This window comes from Amia ocellicauda, unplaced genomic scaffold (assembly GCF_036373705.1).
Source record: "Amia ocellicauda isolate fAmiCal2 unplaced genomic scaffold, fAmiCal2.hap1 HAP1_SCAFFOLD_157, whole genome shotgun sequence".
NCBI lineage: Eukaryota > Metazoa > Chordata > Actinopteri > Amiiformes > Amiidae > Amia > Amia ocellicauda.
This window is the reverse complement of record NW_027102720.1, coordinates 55,001-66,120: the sequence shown is the minus strand read 5'-3', so window position 1 is coordinate 66,120 and position 11,120 is coordinate 55,001.

Below are 11,120 nucleotides of genomic sequence, written 5' to 3'. Positions count from 1 at the left end.
CCCTGGAGGTCTGCTATCCAGCCCTGGTAGCAGCACTGCCTGCCCTGGAGGTCTGCCTGCCTGCCCTGGAGGTCTGCCTGTTAGCCCTGGAGGTCAGCCTGTTAGCCCTGGAGGTCTGCTATCCAGCCCTGGAGGTCAGCTATCCAGCCCTGGAGGTCTGCCTGCCTGCCTGCCTGCCCTGGAGGTCAGCCTGCCAGCCCTGGAGGTCTGCCTGTTAGCCCTGGAGGTCTGCTATCCAGCCCTGGAGGTCTGCTATCCAGCCCTGGTAGCAGCACTGCCAGCCCTGGAGGTCTGCCTGTTAGCCCTGGAGGTCTGCTATCCAGCCCTGGTAGCAGCACTGCCTGCCCTGGAGGTCTGCCTGCCTGCCTTCCAGCCCTGGAGGTCTGCTATCCAGCCCTGGTAGCAGCACTGCCTGCCCTGGAGGTCTGCCTGTTAGCCCTGGAGGTCTGCTATCCAGCCCTGGAGGTCTGCTATCCAGCCCTGGTAGCAGCACTGCCTGCCCTGGAGGTCTGCCTGTTAGCCCTGGAGGACAGCCTGCCTGCCCTGGTAGCAGCACTGCCTGCCTTCCAGCCCTGGAGGTCTGCCTGTTAGCCCTGGAGGTCTGCTATCCAGCCCTGGTAGCAGCACTGCCTGCCCTGGAGGTCTGCCTGCCTGCCTTCCAGCCCTGGAGGTCTGCTATCCAGCCCTGGTAGCAGCACTGCCTGCCCTGGAGGTCTGCCTGCCTGCCCTGGAGGTCTGCCTTCCAGCCCTGGAGGACAGCCTGCCTGCCCTGGTAGCAGCACTGCCTGCCTTCCAGCCCTGGAGGTCTGCCTGTTAGCCCTGGAGGTCTGCTATCCAGCCCTGGTAGCAGCACTGCCTGCCCTGGAGGTCAGCCTGTTAGCCCTGGAGGTCTGCCTGCCTGCCCTGGTAGCAGCACTGCCTGCCTTCCAGCCCTGGAGGTCTGCCTGTTAGCCCTGGAGGTCTGCTATCCAGCCCTGGTAGCAGCACTGCCTGCCCTGGAGGTCTGCCTGCCTGCCTTCCAGCCCTGGAGGTCTGCTATCCATCCCTGGAGGTCTGCCTGCCTGCCATCCAGCCCTGGAGGTCTGCTATCCAGCCCTGGTAGCAGCACTGCCTGCCCTGGAGGTCTGCTATCCAGCCCTGGAGGACAGCCTGCCTGCCCTGGTAGCAGCACTGCCTGCCCTGGAGGTCTGCTATCCAGCCCTGGAGGACAGCCTGCCTGCCCTGGTAGCAGCACTGCCTGCCCTGGAGGTCTGCTATCCAGCCCTGGAGGACAGCCTGCCTGCCCTGGTAGCAGCACTGCCTGCCCTGGAGGTCTGCTATCCAGCCCTGGAGGACAGCCTGCCTGCCCTGGAGGTCAGCCTGTTAGCCCTGGAGGTCTGCCTGCCTGCCATCCAGCCCTGGCAGCAGCACTGCCTGCCCTGGTAGCAGCACTGCCTGCCCTGGAGGTCTGCTATCCAGCCCTGGTAGCAGCACTGCCTGCCCTGGAGGTCTGCCTGCCTGCCTGCCAGCCCTGGAGGTCTGCCTGTTAGCCCTGGAGGTCTGCTATCCAGCCCTGGAGGTCTGCTATCCAGCCCTGGTAGCAGCACTGCCTGCCCTGGAGGTCAGCCTGTTAGCCCTGGAGGTCTGCCTGCCTGCCCTGGTAGCAGCACGGCCTACCTGCCTGCCTGCCCTCGAGGTCTGCCTGCCTGCCTGCCCTGGAGGTCAGCCTTCCAGCCCTGGCAGCAGCACGGCCTACCTGCCTGCCAGCCTGCCCTCCCCAGCCACACAGCCCTGCCTGCCTGCCTGCCAGCCCTGGAGGTCTCCCTGCCAGCCCTGGAGGTCTGCCTGCCTGCCTGCCTGCCTGCCTGCCTGCCCTGGAGGTCTGCCATCCTGCCTTCCAGCCCTGGAGGTCAGCCTGCCAGCCCTGGAGGTCTGCCTGTTAGCCCTGGAGGTCAGCCTGTTAGCCCTGGAGGTCTGCCTGCCTGCCCTGGCAGCAGCACTGCCTGCCCTGGAGGTCTGCTATCCAGCCCTGGAGGACAGCCTGCCTGCCCTGGTAGCAGCACTGCCTGCCCTGGTAGCAGCACTGCCTGCCCTGGAGGTCTGCTATCCAGCCCTGGTAGCAGCACTGCCTGCCCTGGAGGTCTGCTATCCAGCCCTGGAGGACAGCCTGCCTGCCCTGGTAGCAGCACTGCCTGCCCTGGAGGTCTGCTATCCAGCCCTGGAGGACAGCCTGCCTGCCCTGGTAGCAGCACTGCCAGCCCTGGAGGTCTGCCTGTTAGCCCTGGAGGTCTGCTATCCAGCCCTGGAGGTCAGCTATCCAGCCCTGGAGGTCTGCTATCCAGCCCTGGAGGTCTGCCTGCCTGCCTGCCTGCCCTGGAGGTCAGCCTGCCAGCCCTGGAGGTCTGCCTGTTAGCCCTGGAGGTCTGCTATCCAGCCCTGGTAGCAGCACTGCCTGCCCTGGAGGTCTGCCTGCCTGCCCTGGAGGTCTGCCTTCCAGCCCTGGAGGTCTGCTATCCAGCCCTGGTAGCAGCACTGCCTGCCCTGGAGGTCTGCCTGCCTGCCTTCCAGCCCTGGAGGTCTGCTATCCAGCCCTGGTAGCAGCACTGCCTGCCCTGGAGGTCTGCCTGCCTGCCCTGGAGGTCTGCCTTCCAGCCCTGGAGGACAGCCTGCCTGCCCTGGTAGCAGCACTGCCTGCCTTCCAGCCCTGGAGGTCTGCCTGTTAGCCCTGGAGGTCTGCTATCCAGCCCTGGTAGCAGCACTGCCTGCCCTGGAGGTCTGCCTGCCTGCCCTGGAGGTCTGCCTGTTAGCCCTGGAGGTCAGCCTGTTAGCCCTGGAGGTCTGCTATCCAGCCCTGGAGGTCAGCTATCCAGCCCTGGAGGTCTGCCTGCCTGCCCTGGAGGTCTGCCTGTTAGCCCTGGAGGTCTGCTATCCAGCCCTGGAGGTCTGCTATCCAGCCCTGGTAGCAGCACTGCCAGCCCTGGAGGTCTGCCTGTTAGCCCTGGAGGTCTGCTATCCAGCCCTGGTAGCAGCACTGCCTGCCCTGGAGGTCTGCCTGCCTGCCCTGGAGGTCTGCCTGTTAGCCCTGGAGGTCAGCCTGTTAGCCCTGGAGGTCTGCTATCCAGCCCTGGAGGTCAGCTATCCAGCCCTGGAGGTCTGCCTGCCTGCCTGCCTGCCCTGGAGGTCAGCCTGCCAGCCCTGGAGGTCTGCCTGTTAGCCCTGGAGGTCTGCTATCCAGCCCTGGAGGTCTGCTATCCAGCCCTGGTAGCAGCACTGCCAGCCCTGGAGGTCTGCCTGTTAGCCCTGGAGGTCTGCTATCCAGCCCTGGTAGCAGCACTGCCTGCCCTGGAGGTCTGCCTGCCTGCCTTCCAGCCCTGGAGGTCTGCTATCCAGCCCTGGTAGCAGCACTGCCTGCCCTGGAGGTCTGCCTGTTAGCCCTGGAGGTCTGCTATCCAGCCCTGGAGGTCTGCTATCCAGCCCTGGTAGCAGCACTGCCTGCCCTGGAGGTCTGCCTGTTAGCCCTGGAGGACAGCCTGCCTGCCCTGGTAGCAGCACTGCCTGCCTTCCAGCCCTGGAGGTCTGCCTGTTAGCCCTGGAGGTCTGCTATCCAGCCCTGGTAGCAGCACTGCCTGCCCTGGAGGTCTGCCTGCCTGCCTTCCAGCCCTGGAGGTCTGCTATCCATCCCTGGAGGTCTGCCTGCCTGCCATCCAGCCCTGGAGGACAGCCTGCCTGCCCTGGTAGCAGCACTGCCTGCCCTGGAGGTCTGCTATCCAGCCCTGGAGGACAGCCTGCCTGCCCTGGTAGCAGCACTGCCTGCCCTGGAGGTCTGCTATCCAGCCCTGGAGGACAGCCTGCCTGCCCTGGTAGCAGCACTGCCTGCCCTGGAGGTCAGCCTGTTAGCCCTGGAGGTCTGCCTGCCTGCCCTGGAGGTCAGCCTGTTAGCCCTGGAGGTCTGCCTGCCTGCCATCCAGCCCTGGCAGCAGCACTGCCTGCCCTGGTAGCAGCACTGCCTGCCCTGGAGGTCTGCTATCCAGCCCTGGTAGCAGCACTGCCTGCCCTGGAGGTCTGCTATCCAGCCCTGGAGGACAGCCTGCCTGCCCTGGTAGCAGCACTGCCTGCCCTGGAGGTCTGCTATCCAGCCCTGGAGGTCTGCTATCCAGCCCTGGTAGCAGCACTGCCTGCCCTGGAGGTCAGCCTGTTAGCCCTGGAGGTCTGCCTGCCTGCCCTGGTAGCAGCACGGCCTACCTGCCTGCCTGCCCTCGAGGTCTGCCTGCCTGCCTGCCCTGGAGGTCAGCCTTCCAGCCCTGGCAGCAGCACGGCCTACCTGCCTGCCAGCCTGCCCTCCCCAGCCACACAGCCCTGCCTGCCTGCCTGCCAGCCCTGGAGGTCTCCCTGCCAGCCCTGGAGGTCTGCCTGCCTGCCTGCCTGCCTGCCTGCCTGCCCTGGAGGTCTGCCATCCTGCCTTCCAGCCCTGGAGGTCAGCCTGCCAGCCCTGGAGGTCAGCCTGTTAGCCCTGGAGGTCTGCCTGCCTGCCTGCCTGCCTGCCCTGGAGGTCAGCCTGCCAGCCCTGGAGGTCTGCCTGCCTGCCTGCCTGCCCTGGAGGTCAGCCTGCCAGCCCTGGCAGCAGCACGGCCTACCTGCCTGCCTGCCCTGGAGGTCTGCCTGCCTGCCTGCCCTGGAGGTCAGCCTTCCAGCCCTGGCAGCAGCACGGCCTACCTGCCTGCCAGCCTGCCCTCCCCAGCCACACAGCCCTGCCTGCCTGCCTGCCAGCCCTGGAGGTCTCCCTGCCAGCCCTGGAGGTCTGCCTGCCTGCCTGCCTGCCTGCCTGCCTGCCCTGGAGGTCTGCCATCCTGCCTTCCAGCCCTGGAGGTCAGCCTGCCAGCCCTGGAGGTCAGCCTGTTAGCCCTGGAGGTCTGCCTGCCTGCCTGCCTGCCTGCCCTGGAGGTCTGCCTGCCTGCCTGCCCCGGAGGTCAGCCCCAGGCAGCCGGGTGGCCTGCCTGCTGCTGCTAGGCCGCTGCCCCGAGCCGCCGACCCCATCGACAGGAACACGAGAGAGTTTACAAGCGAGAGGAGGCCACATATTCGACACCTTTCGTGCTCGTTTTAGTCTCCAGTCTGTTTTGACGTGTGTTATTCTGAATCTGCTGCTTTAACTCAAGGGATTCTGTCGCGATTGATGCCTTGTCCTTCGCTGTATGTTTGCACTGGTGTTGTAAGTCGCCCTCTGTAAGATCATCATTTATTATCTGCCAAGAAATAAAGATCATCATAATGTTCCCCAACTTTCAGCTTCTGGGGAGTTTGTTCCAGAGTGTGACGACTCTCTCTCTATCACCATCTCTCTCTCTATCTCCATCTCTCTATCACCATCTCTCTCTCTATCACCATCTCTCTCTCTATCTCTATCTCTCTATCACCATCTCTCTCTCCATCTCCATCTCTCTCTCTATCTCCATCTCTCTCTATCTCCATCTCTATCTCCATCTCTCTATCTCCACCTCTCTCTCCCTCTCCACCTCTCTCTCTCTCTATCTCTCCCTCTCTCTCACTGTGTGTGTGTGTGTGTGTGTGTGTGTGTGTGTGTGTGTGTGTGTGTGTGTGTGTGTGTGTGTGTACAGCAGTGTCCCTAGACGAGAGAGAGATCCCTAGACGGGGAAATTACTTTCAAACTGCAGTACCGAAATGTGTCCGTTAGATGGCAGCATGCACCAAGGAATGAAGGAAAGTGCAAAACAAAATGAAAAGGCACATCGCCTGGGCGAAAAATAATCGTAACAAATCAACGGGGGCATTTCTCCGAAAACTAACACCGGGGCAGTGCTCAGGGGGGTCCCACCTCGTGGCCACCCGGTTTGGGGGGCGATCGGGGCCGGTTCCGAAAATCGCTAAATCTCCCATAGCCAGCCCACGCTCCATCCGATAGAGCAATGCCGGGCGGCCGGCCGGCAACTACGGATCATAACAAATCAACGGGGGCATTTCTCCGAAAACTAACACCGGGGCAGTGCTCAGGGGGGTCCCACCTCGTGGCCACCCGGTTTGGGGGGCGATCGGGGCCGGTTCCGAAAATCGCTAAATCTCCCATAGCCAGCCCACGCTCCATCCGATAGAGCAATGCCGGGCGGCCGGCCGGCAACTACGGATCATAACAAATCAACGGGGGCATTTCTCCGAAAACTAACACCGGGGCAGTGCTCAGGGGGGTCCCACCTCGTGGCCACCCGGTTTGGGGGGCGATCGGGGCCGGTTCCGAAAATCGCTAAATCTCCCATAGCCAGCCCACGCTCCATCCGATAGAGCAATGCCGGGCGGCCGGCCGGCAACTACGGATCATAACAAATCAACGGGGGCATTTCTCCGAAAACTAACACCGGGGCAGTGCTCAGGGGGGTCCCACCTCGTGGCCACCCGGTTTGGGGGGCGATCGGGGCCGGTTCCGAAAATCGCTAAATCTCCCATAGCCAGCCCACGCTCCATCCGATAGAGCAATGCCGGGCGGCCGGCCGGCAACTACGGATCATAAGAAATCAACGGGGGCATTTCTCCGAAAACTAACACCGGGGCAGTGCTCAGGGGGGTCCCACCTCGTGGCCACCCGGTTTGGGGGGCCATCGGGGCCGGCTGAAGAATCGCCCATACTCTGCCATAGGCAGCCCACGGTCCATCCGATCAGAGCAATGCCGGGCGGCCGGCAACCTATGGATCATAACACATCAACGGAGGCATGATAAGAGCATCTTTTATTATCTGCCAAGAAATATAGACCATCACAATGTTCCCCAACTTTCAGCTTCTACCACATCGCTGGGGAGTTTATTCCACTGTGTGACTACTCTCTCTCTATCTCTCTCTCTCTCTCTCTCTCTCTCTCTCTCTCTCTGTGTGTGTGTGTGTGTGTGTGTGTGTGTGTGTGTGTGTGTGTGTGTGTGTGTGTGTGTGTGTGTACAGCAGTGTCTCCGGTTTTCCTTTTGGAATGCCTTGAAGCCGGGGGGGCTTTGCACTCATGAGAACATAGGGTGTCCTTGCCCTCCTTTCGCAGCCCAGGGCATTGAGAGATCCCTAGACGGGGAAATTACTTTCAAACTGCAGTACCGAAATGTGTCCGTTAGATGGTAGCATGCACCAAGGAATGAAGGAAAGTGCAAAACAAAATGAAAAGGCACATCGCCTGGGCGAAAAATAATCGTAACAAATCAACGGGGGCATTTCTCCGAAAACTAACACCGGGGCAGTGCTCAGGGGGGTCCCACCTCGTGGCCACCCGGTTTGGGGGGCGATCGGGGCCGGTTCCGAAAATCGCTAAATCTCCCATAGCCAGCCCACGCTCCATCCGATAGAGCAATGCCGGGCGGCCGGCCGGCAACTACGGATCATAACAAATCAACGGGGGCATTTCTCCGAAAACTAACACCGGGGCAGTGCTCAGGGGGGTCCCACCTCGTGGCCACCCGGTTTGGGGGGCGATCGGGGCCGGTTCCGAAAATCGCTAAATCTCCCATAGCCAGCACACGCTCCATCCGATAGAGCAATGCCGGGCGGCCGGCCGGCAACTACGGATCATAACAAATCAACGGGGGCATTTCTCCGAAAACTAACACCGGGGCAGTGCTCAGGGGGGTCCCACCTCGTGGCCACCCGGTTTGGGGGGCGATCGGGGCCGGTTCCGAAAATCGCTAAATCTCCCATAGCCAGCCCACGCTCCATCCGATAGAGCAATGCCGGGCGGCCGGCCGGCAACTACGGATCATAACAAATCAACGGGGGCATTTCTCGGAAAACTAACACCGGGGCAGTGCTCAGGGGGGTCCCACCTCGTGGCCACCCGGTTTGGGGGGCCATCGGGGCCGGTTCCGAAAATCGCTAAATCTCCCATAGCCAGCCCACGCTCCATCCGATAGAGCAATGCCGGGCGGCCGGCCGGCAACTACGGATCATAACAAATCAACGGGGGCATTTCTCCAGAAACTAACACCGGGGCAGTGCTCAGGAGGCTCCCAGCTATCAGCCACCCTATCCCGGGACCGATGGGAGCACTTTAAAATTTTCGAGTCAGGGGACCAGACGGCCGAGTGAAAAACTTTGAAAAATATTCTATCTCCTCACTCCCATTGACTTTGCATTAGGGCGACCAGGCGGCCGGCGGAAAAAAAATCATAACAAATCAACGGGGGCATTTCTCCAGAAACTAACACCGGGGCTGTGCTCAGGGGGCTCCCAGCTATCAGCCACCCTACCCTGGGACCGATGGGAGCACTTTAAAATTTTCGAGTCAGGGGACCAGACGGCCGAGTGAAAAACTTTGAAAAATATTCTATCTCCTCACTCCCATTGACTTTGCATTAGGGCGACCAGGCGGCCGGCGGAAAAAAAATCATAACAAATCAACGGGGGCATTTCTCCAGAAACTAACACCGGGGCAGTGCTCAGGAGGCTCCCAGCTATCAGCCACCCTATCCCGGGACCGATGGGAGCACTTTAAAATTTTCGAGTCAGGGGACCAGACGGCCGAGTGAAAAACTTTGAAAAATATTCTATCTCCTCACTCCCATTGACTTTGCATTAGGGCGACCAGGCGGCCGGCGGAAAAAAAATCATAACAAATCAACGGGGGCATTTCTCCAGAAACTAACACCGGGGCTGTGCTCAGGGGGCTCCCAGCTATCAGCCACCCTACCCTGGGACCGATGGGAGCACTTTAAAATTTTCGAGTCAGGGGACCAGACGGCCGAGTGAAAAACTTTGAAAAATATTCTATCTCCTCACTCCCATTGACTTTGCATTAGGGCGACCAGGCGGCCGGCGGAAAAAAAATCATAACAAATCAACGGGGGCATTTCTCCAGAAACTAACACCGGGGCAGTGCTCAGGGGGCTCCCAGCTATCAGCCACCCTACCCTGGGACCGATGGGAGCACTTTAAAATTTTCGAGTCAGGGGACCAGACGGCCGAGTGAAAAACTTTGAAAAATATTCTATCTCCTCACTCCCATTGACTTTGCATTAGGGCGACCAGGCGGCCGGCGGAAAAAAAATCATAACAAATCAACGGGGGCATTTCTCCAGAAACTAACACCGGGGCAGTGCTCAGGGGGCTCCCAGCTATCAGCCACCCTACCCTGGGACCGATGGGAGCACTTTAAAATTTTCGAGTCAGGGGACCAGACGGCCGAGTGAAAAACTTTGAAAAATATTCTATCTCCTCACTCCCATTGACTTTACATTAGGGCGACCAGGCGGCCGGCGGAAAAAAAATCATAACAAATCAACGGGGGCATTTCTCCAGAAACTAACACCGGGGCTGTGCTCAGGGGGCTCCCAGCTATCAGCCCCCCGGGTCTGGGGGCATTGTTTTTCTTTTTAATCATTTTGAGCATTTCCCCCAGTTTAGAGATGTGTGCCCCTAGACAACCCATTGAGAATAACTATGAAATGTTCTGAAGTTTTGATTTTCAAATGTCGGTGAAAATTGAAAAACGTCATATATTCTTCAAAGGAAGCATGGGGCGATGGTAGGGAGAGTCCCCGCAGCGTGCCTCGGCAGCGATGGGAGCGTTTTCGATGTCCCCGTCCCCCCCCATAGGGATAGAAGGGGAGTTAGGTGACCAGGCGTCCCGGGTCCCAAAAATCGAAAAATTAATATAGAATGCTTTTTAATCCATAAATAAAGTAGGGGGCAGTCCTGGTGAGAGTCCCAGCCACAGCCCCAGTGTGTTTTGGAGTCGTTTGTGGCCGGGTGAAAAACTTTGAAAAATTTTCTATCTCCTCACTCCCATTGACTTTGCATTAGGGCGACCAGGCGGCCGGCGGAAAAAAAATCATAACAAATCAACGGGGGCATTTCTCCGAAAACTAACACCGGGGCAGTGCTCAGGGGGCTCCCAGCTATCAGCCACCCTATCCCGGGACCGATGGGAGCACTTTAAAATTTTCGAGTTAGGGGACCAGGCGGCCGAGTGAAAAACTTTGAAAAATTTTCTATCTCCTCACTCCCATTGACTTTGCATTAGGGCGACCAGGCGGCCGGCGGAAAAAAAATCATAACAAATCAACGGAGGCATTTCTCCGAAAACTAACACCGGGGCAGTGCTCAGGGGGCTCCCAGCTATCAGCCACCCTATCCCGGGACCGATGGGAGCACTTTAAAATTTTCGAGTTAGGGGACCAGGCGGCCGAGTGAAAAACTTAGAAAAATTTTCTATCTCCCCTAGGTGACCAGGCAGCCGGAGCTGATTTTTCTGACCCCTAAAACAATTATTAAAAGGTATTTTTTCGCCAAACTAAGACTTTTAAAATTCAAATAGGATGATTATCTACTGCCCCAGTGGGTTTTTGAACAATTTTAAGCCTTTTTGACAGTTTTCATTTTTCCCCCATTGACTTCAATGGGAGTTAGGTGACCAGTCCTCCGACTTTTGAACCTCTCCTGGGGGGGCTGTGAGCCCCCGATTTCTTTGCAAAGCACGTCATTCGATTCGTCTCAGTCCCCTCTATATACCCCGTGTGTTTGTTTTCTCGAAAAAACCCCGGAACACGGTTTTTTAGGGGGGGGGTGGGGGGGGGGTACTTCGGAGCCATTTGGGGGGGGGTAAACGACATTTCCCGAAATTAATTTTGACACAGCCTTCCTCAGAATCGCTTTTCCAACAAAATGCTTTTTATTTCGAGTCTCTACGATGTTCCTAAGTGGTCGAAACCACTTTTGGACAGTTTTTACACCAAACGGCTCGGGCGCACAGCGGGCCGTGTGCCGATGGGCGGTTCTCGCGGGTCTTAGGCGGGGCTAGGCTGCTCGCGGCGGGCAAGGGAGTGCCGTGTGCAGCCGCCACAGTGTTCCAGGCTGTCAGCATTTCTCTACGGTGCCGGGGGAAATACAGGAACTGGGTTTTTGAAGACACTTAGTGCAATGAGAGAGGTCAAAACTGAGCTAAGGGCACTTGCTGGAGGAAAGTGGCTGGGCCCCGCTAGCTCTTTTACGGACACTTTCTGGACTTGGCCCGGGATTTTCAGACGGTTCTTTGCGACTGTCTGATCATCCAGCGAAATGCAAGGGGGGAACGGTCCCGGCCGCACCCCGCGTTTCAGGCCTCGTCGGCGGCCCGCTCCGGCGGCTGCGCCCGCTAAGTCTTCGCGGCCCGCCGTGGAGAG